Source organism: Canis lupus, chromosome 2, assembly GCF_048164855.1.
Source record: "Canis lupus baileyi chromosome 2, mCanLup2.hap1, whole genome shotgun sequence".
NCBI classification, from domain to species: Eukaryota; Metazoa; Chordata; class Mammalia; order Carnivora; family Canidae; genus Canis; species Canis lupus.
The window spans coordinates 87,196,358-87,219,570 of NC_132839.1; the positions used below are offsets into that span (position 1 = coordinate 87,196,358).

General features: G+C 48.4%; 1 protein-coding gene across 2 annotated transcripts in view; it reads left to right on the forward strand.

Moving 5' to 3' along the window:
- The window catches only part of PPARGC1A (PPARG coactivator 1 alpha), a 638,569-nt gene that overhangs the window by 23,972 nt on the left and 591,384 nt on the right, over window positions 1-23,213 (forward strand). The gene's annotated exons all lie outside the window — the stretch shown is intronic.

Below are 23,213 nucleotides of genomic sequence, written 5' to 3' on the forward strand. Positions count from 1 at the left end.
AACCCTTTAGGGGATCGCATGGCCTCAGTTTACTTACACACCTGTTGTGGTGCAGCCCTTCATGACCTGGCTGGGTCGCCTGTGCTTCTGTTTCACTTCCTACCAATTCCGTTCTCCAGAGCTATTTCTTGGTATTCAGATGGGATCTCAAATCCCACTGAGCATTTGCTCCTACCTGCCCCTTACCCAGGCCTCCTTTTCCGACTCTTACGGTTCTGTAATTTTTAGCATATTCTGGAAAACAACGTCCATTCTTTGGACTGAAATAGTGACATTGAAAGTGAAGCAAGAGCGGTAGAGGATGTATGTGATAATGAACATGATTTGACCAACCAGACAAATATATAATTTGTGCAGGTTAAAAAAGCATATTAATAACTTCATGAGGTTAACCAGTTTAGGACTCAATTAGAAATGTGATCCCAGGAACTACATACAAATTATTATAATTACGGTGACAGGAAATAGCACTCCTAGGAGATGGTAGGAGGCAGAAATTTAAAAGGGGAATATATTATTTAAAAGTCAGGCAGCTTGTCTTTGCGGCCCTAAGAGTTGAATTGGGAAAATTAAAGATCTCAGATCATAAAACTACCAGCAGAATGAAGTACTAAGCTAATCCACTCAGCAGAAAGCAGTTCACCACCGTAATTGGAAACACAGGCTTGTGGTTACTTAATAGAAGTGAACATTTCATCATGTCAGGGCCAGTGTGTGCCATAGATTTAGCATACCATCTCTAACATATTTTGCAACTTGGACAATTAATTCCACACCTGTACCGTCCCATATCCAGCTTTATAAAACATGTCCTCCCCATAAAAATAAATGTGTGTGGCAAATAGCCCTCTGTCTTGTTTGCCAAAAAAACAGATTACTATCAGGAAGGCCGAATTATCACCTGCTGTCAACAAACAGATTACCCAAGTTAAGGTCATTACCATCGCTGTCATTATCTTACATATTAAAGCTGTTATGGATGAATGTAGGGACGAAATGCACCGACTTGAATTTATCTGGGGCTTCTGTTAGACTTTTTTGAACTTCATTTTGCATGCTTGTAGGACTGTGAATTAAAACTATCCGTGCAGCCCTACTTTTTTTTTTTTTTTTTTTTTTAAGAGAAACTGCCTCTTTAAATGAAGAATTTTTTCCTTGCTGCTAAAGGTTTTAGATTAACTCAGCATCCCGTGAACCTTTTCATGTTGTCATCTCCTGACATTTTTCTCTCTGGATTTTTAGAAATATAATACGAGATAAAAATACACTTGGAGGTGAAACAGCAAGAGGTGGAGATAACAAGGGTATTTATTTAGTTTACTCTCCTGCCTTTATTTTTCCCTTATTATGGATGTAATTTATGCTCCTGCTCTTTTTTAACCTCCGAAGTCTGTTTCAGTTAACTTTGATTTCCACGATTCCAGCTTATTTAATTAAACTACTTGAAGACTCTTGCCCACCCCCATTTAAATGGAACATGACCGAGGAGAGAGTGAATATAAACATCTTTGCATAGCTGATACGTTGAAAAATGCATGACCACTTAAATGTCACAACTCGGTGAAGCATTTCGTTCTCGTTCTAGTGCTACTGAATTTTAAGGACGAGCTGGAATTTTGCATCCGTAGCTTGGCTAAAATCAGGTAGTGCCATGCTCTTGAGCTCAGGCCGATCTCCATGATGAGTGTGTTGTTGAGAGCTCAAAGAGTTTCTCCCTCCGCTCTCCTCCCCTCCCTCCTCCCTGCCTTCTTTCCTTTCTTCTTCCCTTTGGCAAATAGCCAGGGCTGTGGGCATGACAGATGTAAGGCCAGCTTTGGGCTGAGACAGCCGAGTCCGTATTCAGGGCAGCTGTCCCACCTCCCACATCCTCCAGGGCCTGTTACCGAGGATGGCTCCGGTTCCGCCAGGTCCAGCGAGCCCTGGGAATTAATTTTGTTCTGGGTGGTGTGGCTCTTCCTGACCAGACTGCTCATTTACTTGCTCTTCAGCAGTCAGGCCGCGGTAGCTGTGACTCCGAGAATGAGGTAAGGTCTAATTCAGATGTCCTACCAGCAGGATCCCACAGGCAGAAAGGGGCAGGGGAATACAAATCTGAAAGGGAACTGAAAGGACACAGAAACAATGAGGTTGTTACGAGACAAAGTAAACGAGAGCTGGAGGAGGAGCAGAAAGGCCGGGGAATGGGTCTGGAAACTACCATTTCCTGAGCACCTGCTAGGGGCCAGGCACTCAGGTGACTACAGGGACCCGGCAGGGAGGGACGCGGGTGGGGACGGGTGGGGGGTGTCACCCTGTCGGCTGGTCACAGCCTCCTTCGTTCCCAGAGTGTCTCTCTAATCAACCAGTGCTGTTTCTAATAAGCAGGAATTTGTATGTTGTGAACCGGGAAATCTATGCTGCTCGGCAGAGGCAGGTGCCTTCTCAGCTCCCATCCATCGTGGCCAGGTAGGAGAGCATGAGGAGCGATGAGCTCCGAGTGTTCAAGAGAAGAGAGTGTTCCAGGGGTGTGTGTGTGTGTGTGTGTGTGTGTGTGTGTGTGTGTGTGAAATCTCCTGATTTTTCAGCGTTGGCAACAAAACAAAAAACTTTAAAAATTAAATAACGCCACCTTCGAGATGAGTGAGTGGAGCTGGTGGCTTAGGGCTTGTGTCCTGAGCGGTGCGGGACTTGGCCAGACTCACTCTCAGCCCAGCCCCACAGGCGGGTACGCTCTTCCCTTTCACAGGAATCAGAGGAATTAAATAAATGACAATGCACTTGGAAGAACGTGGCTTCAGCACGTCTCTCCTGGGCACCTACTACGTGCCAAGGGCCACATGGTTCCTGGTGGGAAGATGGAAGCATCTGTCCCGCACATACTTCTGGTCTACCTCGGGATACTGGAGGAACGCGTGCAAGCGAAGGCACCACCGCAGTCTTTCAATAACTGTGCTGAACAACAATAAGGCCTTCCGGGATTAATGGTCAAGTGAATGGCACGGACGATCATCATTAGAGGAACTCGTAGGAGGGAGAGAGACCTCTCTTTGGGCTTGATAGAGAGGAAAGCATTTGAACAGGGATCAGAAGGCTTGGAATATTCTCCACAACAGGGTGGATGAGGAGAAGAGAAAGAGCGAGAGACCGAGGCAGCTTCTGGTTTTAGAAGAAATCCTTCCGAGGTAGAAACATCTCCTTGGAGGTATGGGATTTGACCCAGAGGGTTGGGTCACTTGCCCATGACGGGACAGTACGTTCACGGCAATTCCAGGCCTAGAACTTCATGGGGCTGTTTGCACAAATAGGTCATTTTGTTGGACTCTATCTTGGATCTTCAGCAGACAAAGAGCAGGATGGTTATAACTGGAATCTTCCAGTGTGACCACAGAGTGCCTATGCCTGCTGGTGAGATGCTTTCTAATGCTGTCTTAATTTTTTCCTATTTTCTTCTGAAAATCTTTTTTTTTTTTTTCTTCAAGTGAAAGCAGTTGTGGTAGCACCTGGGTGGCAGCCACATAGTTCCCAGGTATGAGAGTCTGCCCAATACCAGTTGGACATTTATACATCATCACCTGGGGCTGCTTTAATGACTTGTAGCTTTGAATCTGGAAGAAGTTAAAGAGATGATAGGAAAAAAATTACAGCAAGTGCAGAGAGAGAATGGAAGGCAGCATCCAGACAACTCACTGGCTTGCATGAAGAGTCCTAGCTGCTCCGGAGAGTGGTGATCTTCAAACTCGATTTTATTAACTACAAAGCCCTGTGCTCAACTGAACTTCTCACACAAAAAATCCCCAAGTTTAAAACAGATGAAAATGGTCCTCCCACGTCCTCTGTACCTAAGCCTCCCCTCAGGGTGCCTCGTTCAGCCCTAGGAGTTGGATACCCTAGAATCCTGGAATCAGTTCTCTCTGAGAAAGAGAAGGATGGATGAGAATGAGAGGTGGGGGAGGACAAGCGGTCTTCGCCTGTTCTCGCCCAACTACAGCTCGTCTACCCAGGGGGTGTGCAAGGGCAGCGGGAGGAGGGAAGAAGATATTAGGATTTCCGTGTCCTTTTTCTTTTGTGTCACATCCTCTTCGGGTTCTTCTTGGCTTTATGTGTTATCATGCATGTAATATATTAGTGCCGTAGAAGTAATTTATAATGAAGTCATATCACATTGTGTTGTAAATTAGAAAATATCCTGGGGGTATGTGCTCAAGTTTATTTTTAATTTTACTCATGAGGTAAGGATCAGAACTGTTTGGAGACCGCTGTCCTGGATTATGACTTTCAAATGCTATTTTTTTAAATAAAGATTTTATTTTATTTGTTTTTAAGTCATCCCCACCTCCAACGCAGGGCTTGAACCCACACCCCCGAGATCACGAGTCACATGCTCTACTGACTGAGCCAGCCAGGCACCCCTGGACTATGACTTTCAACTTCTAGGATTTCAGTGCTTTTCTCCAAAAGGACCTGGATCCCACCATGAGAGAAACAAGAAACCCATGGGACGCCTGGGTGGCTCAGTGGTTGAGCATCTGCCTTCGGCTTAGGTTGTGATCCCGGGGTCCTGGGATCGAGTCCTGCATTGGGCTCCCTGTGAGGAACCTGCTTCTCCCTCTGCCTGGCTCATGAATAAATAACTAAAATCTTAAAACACACACACATACACACACACGCAAACCCCAAGAAGAGAGTTTGACCGCTCACATGCATTCTATAATTTGTCATTTATGGCAGGGTTTGAGGACATCAACATTGCAGTGGTATTTTTGAGAGGAAATTTTTATCACTATAGCTCCAAAACACATCACAAACAGAAACAATAATTTCATTACCAGCTGAAAATTGTAATAATGCTGTTGAATATAAATTTCACTGCTGTGGTAATTCTGAAATACAAGGATGATGAATAAAAAATTGCTGCAGTATTATTGGGAATAAACTTTATTGCTGTGAGTAAGACCCAGTGGGAGGATTGATGCAGGCTAAAATTTTGGGTGATGCTTTTCAGCTGGTGGTCTGGGTATTCTCAGTAGGAATGTGTTTTTGTTTTCTCCGGTTTTGGGTCAACAGTCCATGCTCTGCAGGGAATGGGATAGTGCTCCCTTCCCTCCAACCCCGGCCTTCACCTTTGTCTCTTCCTCAGTCTTCTATCACCCCTGGAATTCTGTCTTGTTGGTTAAGCCAAAACCCAAGGATCATCCTCTCTCATCCTGTTCCTTCACATCAAACCCATGCCCAGGTGTGACCAGTCCTGCCTGTGAGTCACTGTGTTCCTCTCCATCTTCTCGGCCTCCTCCCGGTCTGATCCTGGATGACACAGTGCCTCCTACATCTGCCCACTTCCCCGCGAATAGCTCAGCCCTCAGGACCGGAGCAAACGCTGCCATCAGCCAGTGGATCGGCCACCTTCCAGCTAAGGCCCTCCGGTGGCCCTTACCCTTATTTACAGATTTATTTTTTTTATTTTAAATTTTTTTTAAATTTTATTTTATTATTTTATGTTTTTTATTGGAGTTCATTTTGCCAACATATAGCGTAACACCCAGTGCTCATCCCATCAAGTACCCCCCTCAGTGCCCGTCACCCAGTCACCCCCACCCACCCCCCGCCCACCTCCCTTTCCACCACCCCTTTAACCCAAACACCTTGCTGTGGTCTTCAAAGCTCTGCAAGGTGGCTCGGCTCGTCTCGCCTGCAGTTGTCTCCCTGAGGCACCATGTCCAGCTGGACGGGTTCATGTCCCCTGAAAATTCACCTGTTGGAACTCTAAGTCCCTCAACGTGTTGGGATTTGGAGGTGGGGCCTTTGGGAGGTAATTAGGTTTAGGTGAGGTCGTGAGGGTGGGGTCCTCATGATGGAAGTAGCGCCCTTAGAAGAAGAGGCACCAGAGAGCTTGCTGCTTTCCTCTTGGCCATGTGAGAACACAGGATGGCCTTCTGAGGCCAGAGGAGGCTCTCACCGGGAACCGAAGCAGCCAGCACCTTGCCTTTGGACTTCTTAGCCTCCAGGGCTGTGAGAAATAAATGCCTCCTAAGTCACCGGTCAGCTGTTTTGTGAGGGCAGCCTGTGCTTGCCAGCCCTGGCTGCCCCTGCTCCCTCATCTCTGAGCTGGCTCGTGTCCATCCTTCAGGGTCTCAGCGATGCGTCGCTCTCTGGAGAGACCCTCCCTGACCACCCTAAAGGAGCCACGCCACACCTCTGCACCTGTCCAGCCCACTCCTCCGGGGGGGGGGGTGTGTGTTCACACAGATGGGAGTCGGCAGGGTGACCCCTGCAGCCCTGCCGTGACGTGGTCCTTCGTCACCGCCTTTTTGTCCTTCGCAGACATCATCCCAATCCGACATTACCTTGCGTGTCTATTGTTTGGATAAACAAAGGCCTGGTCTTTAAAGAAAAGGAGGTCTTGTGACTTCTGGGTTTGTGGTCTGACACCGAAGGGCACACACAGACCCCTGACCCGGGGGCAAACTTGGTAATATGCATCCTGTCTTTACTTAAAATTTTGACATCTTGTTCATCAGGGATTTTTTTTTTCCTGTTTTATTTATTTATTTTTTTTAACACGTTGCATTAGAATATTATCATGATTGCTGAGGTTTTGGGGTTCCTGCAAGTGCCTCACCTGCCCCACCCTCGACCCGGCCCTGGCTGGGGAACCGTATATTGCTGAGGAATTTGTAAGGAGTACATGAGGCATCAAAGGCCTTATTTTGACGCAGTGACAAGGAGGGATTGGTTAGTACGTGGGCGGCGGCGCGGACGGTCCTGGATGCGTGCGGGCTAGCAGTCTCGCTGCCCACCCCGCCACCTCTGGCACACGGCAGGGGCCAGGAAATTTCACACAGTTGTTCTTCAACAGCTCAGCACCGAGCGAAGCCCGGGAGCGTAGCTAAATGGTGGGAAGAGCAGAGCTTGGGAGTCTCGTGGCCTTGGGTTCAAATCTTGCTTGTGCCAGTGGTTTGGGGCAAGTGACTTGATCTTCTCCAAGCCTCCGCGTCCTGGTTAGTAAAGCAGAGAGGTAGAAATACCACCTCTTGGGGTGTTGCGAATATGGAAAGAGATCATTGGTGTGTTCCACGCGAGTCCGCCTGGTGGCTGTGGTGTGCGAGCGCCGAGCTCGGCGGCCCATCCAGGTGAGCAGCAGAAACGGGGACGTTGCCTCGCCCCGCTGGGCCTGTGCCGGCGGGAGGGTGTGGACGTGAACCCGAATCGCCAGTGTGCTAAGTGCCTGCGCTGGGGCGGGGCGGTCGCCCTCGACAGCAGGGGGCTCAGAAGGCATAGCCGGGGGCCTGGGGGGCTCAGCCCAGGGCGTGACCCCGGGGTCCCGGGATCGAGCCCCACATCGGGCTCCCTGCTTCTCCCTCTGCCTGTGTCTCTGCCTCTCTGTGTGTTTCTCATGAATAAATAAATAAAATCTTAAAAAAAAAGAGAGAATATGGTTTAAAAAACAAGAAAAAGAAGGCATAGCCAGTAGAAGGGGGAAGCAGTTGCACCGGCCCCGTGGAGGGGAAGGCATGGCCCGCGGGCGGGAGGGGACCCTTGCCAGCGGGGCCGCGGTGCTGAGCAGCAGTTTGTGTGATTTATGCTGTCGTGTTTACCGGCGTCAGCCACTCCGCTGGGCCCTGGGAGATACGGGGAGGAGGGGAACCAGAAGGTTCGCAGGCCTGTTCGTGCCACCTGCAGGGAGGAGGGCTCTGCCTCCAAAGGCAGGAATCGAGTCTAGCCCTGAGGCTGGGCTCCCTGGAGAAGGTTCCAGGAAGGGGCAGGAGGAGCCCAACAGGGTGAAGAAAGGGGGGAGAAGAGTTAAACCAGAGAGAGCCGCGCTGAGGACGGACAGAGAATAAACAAGAAGGGACATTTCTGTGTCACCTGCCATCTTCCTTTGGAAATAAAAATTATTTATTTATTTTTTTCCAGAAATAGCTTCAGTATCCAGCAAGAAAAGGTCCTGGAGGGTACAGCGCCAGTGCTGAGAAAGTCCCCGGGCGTGTTATCGCGTCTGAGCGAAATGTAGGGGCAGCTCGCCCGGCCCTGCCCGTTTCCCCGGCTCCGTAGCTGCGTTCCGGGGAGTCGGCAGCGTCGCACCTGCTCGGGTGCCTCCACGGGCCTGTCCCAGGTGCACGAGGAAATTAAGTGAGAGAGGGAGAGGGCAAAGGTTGGACTTTCGAAGTAGCTTCCAAAACACGTGCAGGGGAGACTTGCTTGCATGGACCCCTGCATGCAAGTGGGCCTGCGATGTTGGCAAAGCGCGTCCCCCCCCCCCCCCCCGCCCCGGAGGTCACAGGACAGGTGGAAGAGAGCCGCTAATTCTGTCCCTCGGTCTCATGCTGTCCCGAGCCCGGCGTGACCTCGGAGGGCGAGCTTCCAAGCGCTTCCCTGAGACAGTGGGCAGGGTGTGCCTGTCATGCGAGCACCGTTTGTGGCAGCTGATGTCGCCTGGGCACTTGCCCAGGGTCCGCCAGAAGACAGCGGCTTTTTATGGCCTTTTGCATTTGAACTAGTGACCCAGAGGCGAGAAATTCTATATTCCGTGACTGACTCCCTCAGCAATCCCGGGCACCCTGACACAGCCGTGACCCTTAAGTCATGTGCGGCATGCGGATCGGCTCACGGGGAAAAGCTACACGGGGCTGAAAGGGAATCCTCCCTGCAAATCCCATGATGCCGGTGGGGCAATTAACAGCTCCGACTGTCCTGAGGGGGGCTGCCTGGAGCCCTGTCACTGCCAGAGACCCAGAAGAGGGGTGCAGTCCGTGTGTATGCCTCGCCTTAGCTCAAGGGCTATCTGTCCCCCCCCCCTTTTTTTTGCGGGGAGAGGGGACATTGCAGTCGGTGCCCTGGGACAGGTCAGGGGGACTCAAGTGATGATTCACGGCAACTCCGAGGTCGCGAAATGTTTGGACGGTGAGGACAAGAATAGCAGCCAACAGGTTGTCCTCCCCATCGAGGGTCTTCCGTGGGTGGGAAAAAGCAGGCATTGCAGAGGCCGGTGAGGCTTAGTGTCATTTTGTTAATAAAGGCTTTATAAGAGCCAGGAGAACACCATCTGGTCCTGGGACTTTGCCAGGTGGAGGAGACTTTAATAGCTTCTTGAGTTTCAGCAGGAAAAATTGGGCTATCCGGGGAACAGAACACGTGCTCAGGAATGGTGAGGAGGTGAGCTTATTTAGAAAGTGAGGGGAGCCTAAGATGACCCTTTACGTTGGCACGGGACAGAGATGGGCCGGGTGGCCAGAGCAGCTGCTCCGGTGATGCAAAGACGAATGGTTTATGGCCGCAGCTCAGCATCCCCGGTGACCCCGCTGTCTGGGGTCCGCGTGCACCAACAAGACGGGGAGGCCCGTTATGTAAGAGGCTGTCCGGTAATCCTCTAGGCGACAGACCTCACCCACGATAAACCCAGGGCCCCTCGGAAGGAGCCCCTAGGCTGAGGGCTTATGCACCCCTTTTGCAGAGAATGGCAGTTAGCACTGGCTCAAGGAGATGTGGATTTTTCTAGTTGGTGAGAACTTGTAGTCCAAACTGAAACCCGGTGACCTATTTCAAGAAGTAAACTGTCGAAGGGTTGACAGTCACCCTCCAGAGAATGGCTTGTCCCCCTCAGAGCAAAGGAAGATGATATTTATTCATGGTATTAAAAAATTTAAATTAAGTCATCTACTAGCCGTCTCCTGAGAAAGAAATAAAAATGTACAGGGACACTGGTTAGAAATGTTGCTATAGATTAAGACTATGGAGGCAATTAATATTGAGAAAAAGTCAATCTAGCAAGGTAAGAAACTGAAATATTTATATAAAAAGGTAAAAAAAATCCCATTAGCTATTACCCAGGTGGACACATCTCCATGTAATTATGGAGTCCGCTAACAAAAGCAAATTTCTCTCTCCTTGGTTCCATCTCTAAGGCATTAGAGTTGCCAGAAGTTCTTTTCACGAGGAAGTAATTTAAATAGATACCGAATGAGTTAAGGGTCTCCTCTGTAAATTGCTCCAATTCTATAGGTCAAAAATGTGGCTCCCGTGGGGTTGGGGGAGAGAACAGTCGGGAGGCAAGGCAACAACCAGGTGCCTAGTAGGTGTGCAGTACGTGCCTGTTGAGCTGTATGCCCAAGGATGGCGGAAGACTGGTTTGGGGGAAGAGCAAGGCGAGGGGGCCGAAGGGTATTAGGGGTCTGCAAAGATCCTTCGAATAAATTGTCCTGTTGGAGCCCCACCCGGGCCGGGGAGGTTGGAGCGACAGAGGCCTGAGGACCCCGCCAGGCCTGACAGCCTTGAAGCGGTGGTGGGTTCCTCTGGGCCCAGCTGTCCCTGCTGGTGGAGAAGCCTGCTAGGCTTCCGTCCAGGGCGACGGGGTCTCCTTCAGCCACGCCGCGAGGCCCCGGGGAGCCCCAGTCCGCGTTCTCTGCTTGTGCCAAAGGAGGTTGCATGACCCCGCTGAGAGATCCCACCACCAGGTTCGAGTCTGCAGTTGGGTCTTCGGTGCTTCTTGAAATCTCTTTGCTTCCCATCCAAAACGAGCCATTCCCCGCCGTACGTAGATTTTGCAGGTGGTCTTGCCGCATCTTCCATGGAGGGGGGACAAACAAGCGGCTGTCGCGTGCGCATCTCCTCAGGTGCCTTGCATATGTGCCTGAACACTTACCCCCCGCCACCCACCCCTCTCTGCGTTCTGTCCTGGGTCGTGTTGCGTCCTTCCATCCATCTCTCAATCTAGAGGCTGTCCCCTCATTCCTGCTGTAACAGGTCACTCAGGATAGTTGGTTCATGACTTAAAGGCTCCAGAGCTTTGCCCTACTTTCCATTTTTGGGGTCTTTGCCTTAGTTTAGGCTTATCTCACTTTTTTTTTTTTTTTTTTTTTGTTATTGTTTGTTTTGTTTTGTTTGCCGGCTTCCCTACTTCCATGGTTCCCACCTCCAGCCCATCTCTCACCCTGCTGTCAAGGTTATCATCCTAAACATACTTGATTTTTGTCAGTCCCCAGTTAAAAAAAAAAAAAACTCCAAACTCTCTTTCCTCCCTGTGACCTGAAGCAGGGCTAAGGAACTACCGGGTACAGCTGAGAGGTGGCTCATGGAATCCACTCGATGGGGTTTGCAGCAAACATTCAAAAGTACGAAATAGGGGCACCTGGGGGGCTCAATGGTTGAGCCGTCTGCCTTCGGCCCCGGCTGTGATCCCGGGGTCCTGGGATCAAGTCCCACATCGGGCTCCTGGTAGGGAGCCTGCCTCTCCTTCTGCCTATGTCTCTGCCTCTCTCTCAAATAAATGAAATCTTTAGAAAAAAAATAAAAAGTACGAAATGGAAAATAGCGGGGTGAATTTTGTGCAGAAAGGGCGAGCGTTGTTTTGTAAGACATTTGCTTCAGTTGCAGCTACGTGTGTGTACGCTGCAGGTTGTGATGTAGAACGGATGTCCCATGGGGCAGCGCCCGAGCAGTTAGGAACCAGTGCTGGCTCCTGCAGCCTAATCTGAATTCCTTTGCTCGGCAGGTAAGGCCCTTCTCAGGCTGCCTCGGTGTTCTCAGCTGGGGCTCCCGTAGCGCCAGAAAACGCTCCTCAAATCCCTTGGAAGACAAGAGCGGTCTCACTATGGCCCTGGCAGGTCTGGTTTCCTGTGGGGGCCGCGCCTTTGCACATCCCGCCCTGTGCCCCACTCTTCTCCCCTGGGGCGCCCTGTGCCTTGTCTCCGTCTCCGCTTCAGCGTCCCCTCCCCTGGCAGGGCTATTTATTCCCTTCCTCCGAGGGCCGGCCCCAAGCTTCCCGATCTTTCGATCATTCGGGGTGGCATCCGTCTCCCTGGAATGTGACTTGCCTGCAGATTTATCTTGCTTCCCTTCTGAGGCCCCGCGGAGGGCAGAGTGAGGCCAGTTCATCTCTGTGTCTTTGGTACCTGGCACGGGGCCTGGTACACGGAAGAGTTCAGGAGATGCAGGCAGGCGTGCGTGGGCACGGGGTTGGGTGTGTGGCCGTGACACGTAAGTGCATGGGCGTGCATGCACAGCTTGTGTTTTGAGGTATCGGCCCACTTGTATATGTTTCCCACCTCGGCTCGGTGCCCGAGGCCAGACACGGATCACACGGTGCCCTAAACGGCCGTTCCTGGCTACAGAGGGGTCACCTGCAGTGAACTTCCCCGTGCATCTTGTCACGTGCCAGCAGCAACATGACACTAGTCTCTGCCCCTGTGTTGGGCCTCTCATCTCTTACTGAGGTCAGCGTCTTGTGGCATTGGGTACAGTGTCAGTTATGCTCTGTCCTCACAAAGCCTGAGCTTACCCAGTGGCCCGAGGCTCCCTGAGTAAACCACTTGTGTAGCAATTAATAAATGAAAAATTTCATTTTCCAGTCTCCGAATGAATTTGGCTTACAGTCGCCTCAGGGGAGAGGGGGAGATGTTGGCCTGACGTGGAGTTTACTTCCTATTATATTATTTTTACTCTTCAGCTACTTATGAATATTTTTGAATCCCTCTTCGAACCGGGTTCGAACACCCTGTTCCCGGGTGTTCTTACTGGGAGGGAAACACTGGGCTCCGGGGCTGAACACACGACGGTTTCACCTGTACAGTTCAGTGACTTGGGGGGGGGCCTTTGACAAATTACTTTTTTGTGAGCTTCGGTTTTGCCCGGTGTAGAGTGAGGACATAACACTTCCTTCGCAGGGTTGTGTTGAAGATCACATGGGTGAGGCTATGGGCACCCTCCACGCGTAGCCTTTTAGAGCAAAGGGAAAGAAGAGAGAGTAGAACAAGAGACAGGGAATGAATGGGACGTGGTGAAAGAGACAGGAAGGAGGAGATGGGACATCAGGTGGGAGGGAGAAGACGGGGCCCATCTCTCGGCTCCTTGCCAGGACTGCCTGCGGCGATTCTCCACCGGCGCTGGTTGAGGGCCTTCTGCGTGGCACCAGCGTGGTGCCCGGGACTCATGCGGGAATCCGGGAGATTCTAAACAGCAAGGAATCTAGACCGGGGTGTGGGTTCTCAAGCTCTCTTTACATTTGGGGTTCAATAACTCTTTACTGGGGGCGGGAAGCTTTCCTGGGCATTTCCTGGCTTTTACCCACTAGGTGCCAGTGATGGCCACCCACCCCCCCTCCTCCCCAGATTATAACAACTCGGAACGTCTCTGGATAGTGACCAATCCCCCCTCCCTCCCCCTCGGCGGGGGACAAAATCACCCCCGTTGAGAATCACTGTCCTCGACCTCAGGTACCCGCCTGCCTACCTGGGGCCTGTCCAGTTGGGAGGCAGCTGGTGATGCCAGGGGCATCTCCCCGGCATTGTGCGTGGAGCTCCGAAAGAAAGTGGACTTTCAGCTTCTCCAGTTACCCAAACCCAGCAGAGTGGCCTTGTCCTCCAGGTAGGCGAGGAGAGCATGAGAAAGCCAGTGGGAAGAGGACTAGGAACAGAGCGCCCGTGTTGATTTAGCGAGCTGTTTCTCAGCCCTGGGCCGTGGACTCGTGATCCAGGGCTGTGCAGCTGGGTGTAGCTGTGATCACAGTTACAGATGTCCACCCCGGGTGACCAGCTCCTCGGACGGATCAGGGGACAGGCGGGGAGAGCCGGTGTCAGGTGTTTCACACCACTGGGGGGATAATTCTTGCTGTAACTGGTTTCATCTCATGTGTTTTCTAGAAAGGGCCCAATTTTCGGTTCTTTCCCCGCTGGTGCGTTGCTAAGAAATAAGCAGCAGGCTTCTCCGGAGAGCTGGTAGTGGTTCTTGATAAAGTGGTGGGACCCGTTTTCTCCACTCGTGGGGTGGCGTGTCCAAGAGGGCTTTAGATCTGGGGTTGCTCCCAGAACGCGCCACTGCTCTCAGCTTGGCCAGAGCCACGTGTGCAAAGATTATGTCACATAAAAAAAATATTGGGGGAGCAGAGAAATGATGAAAGAGAAAAAAGTAGACGCCGCATTCCCCATACATTGGAAGACAAATTGAAAAAAAAAATGTGTAAAATCCCCCCAGTTAGCAGGAGGTAAGAGTGAAATGCAAATTCATCTCCGATGAAGGCACTGGGAACTGGTGAAAGGATGATTCGAACTCGGGAACCCGGGCCCGGCCGACAAGGAGCTGGCTCTCCACACCGGTACCTCGCTTCCTCCCCCAGCAGCTGCTTTGACTCCCTTGCGCCTCACTCTTCCGACCTGCAAAATGGGAATGTTGACATGATACCATTTCACAGAGGCGATGAATATGGTAACTAAGATCCTTGCGGCTTTCCTGACAGCTGAGGCTTAAAAGGGTCAAAATGTTCCCCCCGAGTCTCCGCGTTAGGACAACATCCACCTGCGTCGCGGAACCGGCTTTCTGGGTGTGATTTCGATTGCATCGGTCTGGGCATTTATCTTTGCAGTTATAGCACTATTACCCTAAGGTACGTATTTTTCAGATCATTATAAGATTCCCGGTGTGATAACACTGGGGAGGGGGAAAAAAAAGAAATCCCTGCATGCAGGCCAGCCTTGGAACAGTTTGAGCATTTACGGCAAGATTGCATTGCTTATTTCTCAGCTACACATCTGCGATGAGCACTAGACCATACTTAAGCCATAATGTATGGTTTTAAGGTCACTGCCGGTTATTATCTGACCGGTAATGACCACAGAAGTTTGCATTATTGCTATTAGGAGCCACTTTTGTACTATTTTCAGTTTTCCTTTTTATTGAGAGGCGGCTGACACCCCCAGAGGTTCAGATTTGGGTTACATTAACCGAAACTCCCAGTCATCTCGCTGGGTTTTATTTTGGGGGTGAAGCTGATAAGTAACTGCTGCTTTTGTTTGTATGCTGTCAAGGGGATTGAAGCTTATTTTTTATTTTCCTTTTATTTTGAAAGGGCCCTCGGGGCTTCCTGCCCTACGAAGCCATATTTTTCTCCTCCTTTAAATTAGGGATTAAGGCTGGAGGAGGAGGAGTTGGATTGGCTTATTTTCTTCCTCTTTCTGAATAATTAGTTATTAGGTCTCAGAAATAATCAGCATGCCGACATTGTATATCCTGGGATCATAAAGCTGTTATATATTGGGGGCTTTACCTCTCTCTAAGAAGTAAGAACAGAGTCCAAAGTTAACTGGTTGTGTTTCCCCAGAGTTGTGATTTTGAATCATATTTATGATTGTTTGCGTTACTGATCTTACTGAGAAAATAAGTAGCGCCGGAATCCGAACCGGTAAGATCTTTATTTTTCCGGCGCGTAAGCATTTCTTTTTGAAATATTGACTGTTAGAGAAGACACCGCGGAGCAGTATTTCTGCGTGTAAAAGCTCGTTATTTTGTGGTTAGCTTCAGTTAGCTTTCATTTTCTGTGGCGATTCAGATAATTATTCAGAGAGTAATACAAGGGGAAAGGAATCAGGAATGCGGTGCTGTGACAATCTGATCCCAGATGTGAGTTCTCTCCCTGAAAGTGCATAAGTGGTAGGAGAGATTTTATTCAGCCGAACAGTTGGACATAAAGGTCTTAATAATGCAACCTCATCTTGACAGCTTTTACTGTTGGACAGCAGGCTTCATTATATTTGCCGTGTTGATTTATTATTTTTAACGTCTTTTACATATGCATGCATGCTATGTAGCAATTTCATCTGTATCTTTTTCTTCCCATGGCTATGTGGCCTCATGAAGGGACATATTAACATTTTTAATGGGAAATTTTATGTAGGGACAAGGAACAACAAACTAACATTAATTATTATACTTGTCTAAAGCAGAGAAGTATCTCTGCCATATATCTTTGTCTATTTATGTAACTGTCTAAGGGTGGATAAATTATCCCCTCGTTGCTGCAGTAAATTAAAAAAATAATAATAATCCAAGCTAGAGAAGCAGTTTTTTAAATCTATGGTTCTACAGAAATATTTCAGGAGATGATGAAGCTTCCCCAAGACTTTGTTATTATGTCACGCACAAACCCTTGCTAATGGGTGTCATTGTGGTCCAGTTATTGAGACAATAATTCTGGTCTGTGATGTTTTAAGGTGTCTTTATAACCTTATCAGCATCGTCTTTTCTTCCGTAAGAGAAAGCAGATGAGTGGAAAGTTTTGCTTCCTACGGTTCCTTGCTGAACTAGAGCGGTTTTTTTTTTTTTTTTGAGTGTTTGGATGATGACAGAATGATCTCTTTTATACTCTTAAATGCATAATCCCAAGAAGTTTTAAATCAATGTGTTAATTGGTAAGTAATAGTGTAATTATATGCATAATCAAGGAAAATTTGAATCCAGATTATTTACTTGCTCTTAGGAAATTAATCTGCAGAGGTCATATATTAGATTGCTTGTTTATTAAGTGGAACCCCTGTAGTTACAAAGTGCCGACTGGCTCTGCCCCTCCGTGGAGCATTCTTCTAGATGTTCCCAGCAGGTGTCAACGGCACAGAGCCTCGAGTCCTTATTGATCCAGATTCAAACAGTTCATTAATCTAAGCACACATTATATAGATTTTTCAATGTGATTTTGAAAGGGTTGAAAAACTATATTGAATGATGAGAGATAATACTCAAATTATGCTTTTTATAGCGCATCTCCCTTGGGATTGTGGTGTTCTAACTGGGATGGACACTGGAACACATTGGTATGGTTTTGTCTGGATTTAATTTTTCTTCCACTCCCCCATTCCTAGGTGGTTGCTTACCCAGTTTGCCCAGCGTTGCGCTTTCGTGTTTTTCTCCCCTTTTCCATTTGGCACAATCATTAGTCTCCCCTCAAAATGCCAAAATAAAAAAGTCAGCGTCAGGGATGTGAAGGCTGAAAAATAATCACCTAGGGAACAAGACATTTTGGGGAGATGTTTCTGTCTTTCTTAGGAAGACAGTAAAATTTTCCTTGAAGTTTTTTCAATTCTTCTCCAGATCTTTACTTTTGCATAGATATCAGCTAGTTTCAAATAATATATCATGTTCTGAAATAAACAAAATTACTCCAAGACCTGGAAAGGATGCTAACAATACTCATCGCCTGTATTTTAATCCCCACCAATGCTGCTGCCATGTCGTACATCTCTAGTTGAGCCAGAGTAATGTTCCATCCCAACAGGCTTGATTCGTAGGCAGAGTTAGATAATGTTTGACTACTCCATGGCCTGTTGCACATGTTGCCAGTTCCTTTGATTGGGGATAATGCCTTTGCAGCCTCTCTTAGGATGGAGGGTGAGAGAGGCAAGTCATTGTCTTATTCATACTACTGTGGAAATGACTGATGCTGGCTTATTTCCTAAAACAGGAGCAGCAATAGGCAGATTATAAGATTTCGATGAGAAGAGAAAGCATACAAAAAGGAAAAGCTAGAGGTCATTGAATCGCCCTTCCTTCAGCATGACTCTTTGTGTATTTTGCTTTGATAGTCTTAACTTGTCAACTGAACTGGATTACAAACAGAATGTTTCTTTGGTTGGTGGAGAAATGTTTGCTCAGTTTTGTTCTATTCTGTTAGTTTAGTTGAAAATTGTGGTCATATTCTCCTTGGATCTCATTTGGAACAACCTTGGGGGTTTCATCCCTTCTTGTAGCCAAGACCTCTTAAAGCCCGGTCATATGTTGGGTGCTAGAGGAAGCAAGTCAGACATCGGACTTGAGTTAGAGGCAATCAGGTAACAGACTCGTCGCCAGGTACATGATTATGGCAAGTTGCTGAGTCCTGAGCTTTCAAGAGCACCCACAGTCTAGAGGTGCTCAGAGGGAGGGGCATCAAATTTTATCTGCGCCCATGTGGAAAGGTTTACCAATGATGTTTTCCAGGGCTGGAGAACTTTCTAGAAACATTCATTGTCTATAACAGCACAGTAGGGGCTGTATTTTAATTTTATTTCGAACCTAAGATGTCAGTGTCTTCTCATCTTAGTGAATTGGCCTGAGATGCTACAATACTGCTGACCTGTTGGATTAAAATGCTATCATGCTTAAGGAGGCTTAACTAGTGGATACAATTATGCTTACTCAGACATTTGCAGCTGATTAAAACTTTATTTCCAGAGCCTACCCATTGTTTCAGAAGTAATTTGTGCATGATTATGGAAGTTACTGTTACCTATTTATGCTAACTTTAACATATTCTGTACTGAAGTATTGAGTTGTTGAGTTATTAAAATGGGTTTGCTTTATATGGGCCATGGCCCTCGATAAGAAGAGATGCCTTCTTTCTCTTTTTTCCTTTTTAGGGAGAACACAATAAAAGGCACGTTGTATTTCACTTACCACTACCTAGTTAGAGTGTAGGTGGGTCTGAGTTAATATAGAAGAAGCAGATGTTATTCCAAAGTGTAAGTATGAGAATGAAGCCTCAGCAGATCCAGGCGTGGGGAAGAGGTTGATAAAAAGAATCTGGAATGGGAAATGGAGGACTGTGTCAACTTTGGGCTTTCTTGTGTCACATATTCACTCTCTCCAAAAATATCTGCCATGGGGACTTTCAAAGTTCTCTTTTCCTTTGACTATTTTAGATGAGTGATACTTTAGATCAGGAGTCAGTAAACTTTCTTCTTCTTTTTGCTCTCTCTCTTTAGAGATTTTAATTGCTTATTTGACACAGAGATGGAGTGGAGAGAACATGAGCAGGGGAAGGGGCAGAGGGAAAAGCAGACTCCCCACTGAGCAGGGATTCCCGACCCCCAGGACCCAGGATCATGACCTGAACCAAAGGCAGACACTTAACTGATGAGTCACCCAAGTGCCATCTTTTTAAAAATAAAGGGCCAAAGAGTAAATATTGTAGGTCTTGTGAGCCATATGGTCTTTTTTGCAAGTACTCAACTCAGCTGTTGTTGCACCAAAGCAGCCAGAGGCAATACTTAAGTGAAAGATTGTGGCTGTCCCCCTCCCTCCCCCCAATTTTATCTACTGAAGCACGTGGTGGCCCATATCTGGTCCGTGGGCCAAAGTCTGCTGACCTTTGCTTTATGGCGTTGTTTCCCAAACTTCAGTCACTTTGTCTCTACTGTCATGATGTGGCTTAATCCGAGTAGATTAGAGTAGAAAATTACTTTATTTTCTACCCTGTATTGTTGTAAGTTTTCTTTTCTTTTCTTTTTTTTTTTTAACAAAAACCACACATTTGTTTGAAAAGGAACTTTATATAACTACTGTATGCAGAAAGGCAGTATTGTGTGTTATCAGTAAGGGATCACCAAAAAGCAAATAAGATGAAAACCAAATGATCACAAAACAACACAGTCACGTCCTACTATTAATTGTGTACCTACTATGTTTTGGGAACCACTGACTGAGGCTATCCTTAGTAATGAAGTAGACGGCTTACAGCTGGTCTCTCAGATTTGAGGACGATTTGCTTAGGTGTTTTAAAAGGATGATAACAGGGAGGCATCAATTATGGAGGCAGGGGCTGTCGCCTAGAAGGCCAGGTCATTATATGACACACCAAAGAGGGGCCCTGGGCTGGGGTCGTCAGGCCAAATACAGAACACCCACTGAATTTGAACTTTAGGTATGCAACAAATAATCTTTTTTTTAGTCCAAGTATGCCTCGTGCAACTTTTGGGACATACTTATGCTAAGACTTTGTTATTTATGTGAAATTCAAATTCAGTACCTTACTCTTTTTTTGGGGGGGAGGGGGTGAAACTTGGCAATCCCACCCTGACTCAACAGCAAGGAGGCAGTGCAAAACTTATTCAGGTGGGAAAAGATGCAGGAAAGGAGCAACTTAGGATACTGGCAGGTGAGTCTATGGTAGGTCTCTGTAGGGGATAGCGAGTTGGCCTGACCAGGACATATGGGTCAGAAATTAAGTCAGGCTCTTGTGACTTGGTGTCCCAGCCAGGAGTTTGTACACGATCCATTTCTGCTCCAGAAAACCACTGGAGGGTTATAAAGAAGGGCATGTTTGATAGGGCAGAAAATAATCTTTCAAAGAACTTTACTGCTAGCCTATTTACGTAGCTATATCATGCCTTCAGTGCTCTGGAAAAATAATCAAAGGAGAATTTAGAGCTGTTCTCAGATTGTCAGTTTTTCATCTAAAAATGTTAATGTACATTAAACTTAATTATAAAAAGCATATCCCATCACAAACTATTTTTAATATGGAATATTTAGCTGTGGTGCACACATTCTGTTCTGAGCGCTACCAGGCTATTAACCGGAATAATCTGGATTTAGAAATGAACCGAATCAGTGTGTATACCCGCAGGTTAAGTCCCAAACAAATCACATTATTGGAACCGCCATCCTTACAATGCACAGGCGCGGTTCTGGTTGTTGTACGCGGGGAAGTTGCAATTCGGGCCCGAGTTTTGGATGGCGTCGGAAATGTCAGCTCTCGACAGAGCTATTGCGGCAAAGAGAAGAGAGGGATGTCATTACAGGTCTTTAGGCTGACTTTTCCTCTTCCTTTTCGCTTTAAAATGATATCCTGGCTGTGGTTGCAGGCCTTGAAGAGACCCGAGAGGCCAGGAAGTCACCGAGATGTGAACTAAACACTGGTGCGCGTTTGCGAGTTTGTATGAGGATGCATTTGGACATGAAAATCTAATGCTGGCAGGAACCTTCTATGCTCTTGTCTCTTCTCGGTGATTGGGGTGGGATTATGACCAGGCAATAGTTTTATGTGGCTGAACCCCCGTGACTCCCAGTTCTGGCCGACAGGTGCGCAGGGCAGCCACTCCTGTTTGCCTCCGGAGAGGATGGAGACGTGGCCTGCTCAGGTGGAGGGCGAGCCCGGGCCTCGCTCACCTGGCCACCAGGTGGCGCTGCAGCCACGGGGACGGGCGCTCCCCGCTGCACAGTTTGGCTGTGGCGTTAAGGGAGTTAGTTCTTCGAGGCCCAGCGGGGAGAGGCTAGCTGCTGTATCTCCGGCTTCCCTGGATGTGGAGCCCTGCGGGTTCCTCGGCACACCCTGTATATCCGAGAGGCTGCTCCCCGAGAGGGGAGAGGGTCATTTGGTGGGGATGCCATGCTTCCTGCACTGCCCTTGCACCCCACACGGCGTGCATGCACGGAGGTCTGCTGGACGCTGCTGGTGGTGGCCGAGTGGGACGTGGAGGGGCCCATCACGCTTCCACAGCGTCTAAGCAGGACGGGCTGTTGCATCTGTGGATCCTGAGTGAGGGGTAATGACCCTGCCGTCGGGGTTTGTCCCCCGGAGGGGCTGTGGGAACTGTCCTCTGAGCACACACGGGCCTCTGGGCGATGGCACCTGCCCGCATGCCAGCCTCCTCCCGGGGCTGTCCTCTCTGTTTTCCACCATCACGAAGAAAACATCCTTGTCCAAAGGAACGGTTGTTTTGATTTTTCTCTTTGCACAGAAACCAGGTGTTTGAAACCCAGACACCCCGCCGTCGCCCCAAAGAGGAGAGGACACCAAGGAAGACTCTGGTGGGAGCGTCACAGGGACACCTACATCCTGGCGACCCAGGTTGCTCTGGGAATAGGAGGATTCCAGCAAAGAGTCAGCAAAACCGTTTCCCCAGTAGTGACAGAGGTGGTATTGGTTGAAATTGAAGTGCGCCTGGTGAAAGAAAGTTTGCTACCAATCACTTCAGGAATAATTCTCCAAGTGCGTGTGTGTGGGGGGTGTTGGCAGCTGAGTCAGCAAACGATGGGATTCGGGATGAAGTGATCATGGCTATGTTGACTGAGGTCCTGCTAGGTGCCAGGTCCTGTGCCGGACGCCTTGATGTAATTGCTTCATCTTTAGGATAGCTTGGCCTTTTGTTTTTTTGGGGGGGCTTTTAAGATTTCATTTATTTATTTATTTCAGGGGGAGAGCAAGCGGTGGGGTGGGGTGGGGAGCAGAGGGAGAGGGACAAGCAAACTCCGCTCTGAGTGTGGAGCCCACAGGGGACTCCATCTTAACCCGCTAAGAGCATGACCTGAGCTGGAACCAAGAGTCCGTGGCTCAACCAACTGAGCCATCCAGGCACTCGTTTTTTTTTTTTTTTTTTTTAACATTTTTTAAAAATTCAAATTCAATTTGTCAACATGTAGTATCACACCCAGCGCTCACCCCCTCAAGTGGCCTCCACCCAGGCACTCCCAGAATAGGTTTTGAAACGGGTATTGTCTTCCCATTTGGCACATAAAGACATGATGGTAGGGACAGGCCAAGTACCCGGGTTGCGATCTCACACCTTCAGGAGCTCTCCTTCGGATCAGGTCGGTTGGGTTCCAAGGTCGCGTCCTGGTGTTTAGGGAGGGACTCGATAATGGAGCGTGAGGCGGAGATGATGTCCATGGCACCTCTCATTGCATCTCTGGGCCCTGCCTCAGCGCCTGGCACATAGCAGGACTTCGGTACACGTTTGCTCGACTGATAGATAAATGCCACGAAGTATGCCGCGGTGTTTAGGAAGACACCTTGGGGGTTCCCTGGGTGCAATCGGAAAGCGGCTCCGAACAGGGAGGGCAAAGAGAGTCTGGGCAAAGAGGCGGACCATTCTAGACTGGGGAACGTTCAGTGGGCCAGGGAGCTTGCATCCGAGGCTTGTGCTACGTGGCCACAGCATGAGGAGATATCCACACGCACCCCCCAGAGTCCTGAGGGTGGACAGAGGGGCCTTAACCGTCACACGCACAGTTCAGGGGCTCCCAACAACACCTTCGCCTCTCCAGGCCACGTCCTCGCAGCAGCGCTCAGTGTGGGGCCGGTGGATGGAAGGTGCGCTGCAAGGACAGGGGAGGGGCCGGGAGCCTTCACTTGCCCCAGGGTCAGATGGTGGTTACACCCCCTCAAGGACCTCCTCCAACTTGCTTTATCTCATTCAACCAAGCTCAGATCCTGAGTTCACCGAACTCACAAAATGAAGCTGGAGCTCTGGGGTTAAGGAGCTTCCTCAAGTTCAGGTTTTCTGACCCTAGACCGAAGGATTTTTCCTGTAGCCTTGCACTCCGTGGATGGCTACCTACTTTTTGTAAATTAAAATAGTGAGTAATGGATAACGTCCTGTTTTTTTTTTTTAATTAAAAAAATTTTTTTTTATTATGTGTATTTGATAAACATTCCCACAGAACAGTCAAAATAGGTAGTCTGAGGGAGGGGTAGGATTACTACCTTTAAAAAAAAAATCTGTTTTTTTTTTAAGAAAATTTTACCTCTAATGTATATTTCCTCCAGAAAACTTAGAAAATATAGATAAGCAAAGTGAAATAGGATGAGGATCACCCGTTTCTCTACTTTAGAGAGACATTTATATCATTTATACTGTTTTTAACAGAATGCTTATTTTTTTTTGAGGTTTTATGTATTTATTCATGAGAGACACAGAGAGAGGCAGAGACACAGGCAG